Genomic DNA, 2,266 nt, shown 5'->3' on the forward strand with positions numbered 1-2,266 from the left:
TGGATGGTTAAGACCAAGATATAGCAAGACCTATATACCCAGTTGTAACTTTTGTATCTGATAAGGTCAGCCAAGTACTCTCAGGATTTATCCTGGAGCCCTGTACCACCTTTTGTACATTCTTTTGTCAGTATCTGACCTGAGGATGAGTCACGGCCTTTGCTTGACTAATTTGCTCTCTGTGAAAGCTTGAGAAAATGTTTTTTCTCTCCATGTGATTCTCCCCAGGCTCACTTTAGATCATCGAACACATTCTTCTGTGGCTCCATAATCTTCTTGACACACTTTTTATTTCTGCTGGCGTGGACCTACCCTGAGTACACCCTCCAGTGATCTTCAGGCAATGGTGCAGTTTTTCATTTATCATTAGATGTACTCTTTGCAACGTTTTGCTTGTCATGCAATCTGGATGTGTCTGTCAAATCCACCATGAGGTAACAATTTCTATTTATTTTCTGATATTGAGAATTGAATTCAGGACCAGGCAAGCACCTTGCCATGGAATCATGCCTCCAGCCATTTTGAAATTTTGTGACAGGATCTTGCAACGTTGCCCAGGCTTTGGCCCCATCCCTGAGCCAGTGTACCATTCCCTTTAGACATGGGCCCTGCCCGCTCTCCTCTTTCCAACACTTCCCTTCCCTCAGGTGATGGCAAGAATTTCCCTTAGGACTCTGGAGTTGGAAATCAGATGCTACCAAGGGAAATTCAGCACCCATAACAAGTATGGACCCTGAGTCAGTAGTGGGGGCTCACACTTTTATTCCCAGCTACTTGAGAGGCTGAGGCAGGAGGGCTGAAGTTCCAGGCCAGCCAGGACACCTTTGCAAGGTAACAAAGGCTGAGTATGTAGCTCAGTGGTAGAGCCCTCCAGTGTTTACTCTCCAGCAGAGGGCATGGAGAGGGAGGTCGGGAGGGGTAGACCAGAAAGAAGTCGGACACACGTATCACACATGTATGTGTGGGATTTTACTCACCTACAAATGACCAATTTGCAAGAACAGAAATCAGATTAGGGCTATCAGGGACCAGTGGTGAGCGAGGCGAGAGCAAGGCATCAAGACTCACTTTACGGTGGTGGGAATGCTTGATGCCTTGACTGGTGGTGGTTACACGCATTTGTCAAATATTTTTTTGAACTGAACTGTATACTTAAATTGGAAGTAAATTTTGAATATAAGGAGTACAAATTTTAATAATGTGAGAGTATAAATTATACCACAACAAACCTGCTTTTCAAAAAGAGAAAGGCTGTAACTCAGTTGTTCTCCAAATTTTCTGATCAAAGAGATTATGGAGCCACAGAGAAATGTCATTGATGATGTAGAGTGTGCCTGGGGAGAGTCACATGGAGAGAAAACATTCTCTCAGGCTTTCACAGAGAACAAATTGGTCAAGCAATGGCCATGACTCATCCTCATGGCTGACACTGACAAAGGATCTACAAAGTGCAGTACAGGATTACAGGATAAATCCTGAGGATACTTGACTGACCTTATCAGATACAAAAGTTACATTTCTTATTATAAAGGTCTTGCTTTATCTTGATCTTAACTATCCAGCAGAAAAGTATAAAAATGAGATATACAAAGTAAAGCCATATTAATAGGATGAACTGTAAAAGGCTCAAGTCAATAACTTCTGAGGATTACCCGCTAAAATTATAGACTGCTAGATAGTGTTGGATTTTTTTCTGAGTTCAAACACCTATAGTATTTATATGCCAATAGAATACCCACCTCTGGGCCAGGGAGCTGGCTCAGTGGAATAAGCACTTCCCTGGCAAGCGCAAGGGGCTGAGTTCAATCCCCGGTTCTGCAAAAATAAATAAATAAATAATAATTGTGTTACCACTTTCTATTTGTTTATTGAAAGGAACAGTTAATGCTTAAATTTTTGTCCAGTTTTATGGGCTTATATCTGTTAATCTGAGCAACTACTTTGACAACAATATGCAATGTAACAACCATTGTTGAGTTCCTGTCATCTTGTTATTGGAAATTCTGTATCATTTCTAATTTTCAATTATTTTTTATACTCCTTATAATAAAACTTAAAAATAAATAAAATGTAAAAACAAAAACCAAACAAACAAAAAAAGAGAGAGAGAAAGGCTGAATGTGTAGTTCAGTGTTAAAGTACTTGCCCATATCATGCATGGTCCTGGATTCAATCTTTAGCACTGACAAAAAAATAGAGATGGAGCCAGGCATGGTGGTGAATGCCTGTAATCCTGGCACTTGTGAGGCTAAGCTAGGAGGATCAC

Source organism: Octodon degus, unplaced genomic scaffold (assembly GCF_000260255.1).
Source record: "Octodon degus isolate 3935 unplaced genomic scaffold, OctDeg1.0 scaffold00067, whole genome shotgun sequence".
In the NCBI taxonomy this organism is placed as follows: Eukaryota; Metazoa; Chordata; class Mammalia; order Rodentia; family Octodontidae; genus Octodon; species Octodon degus.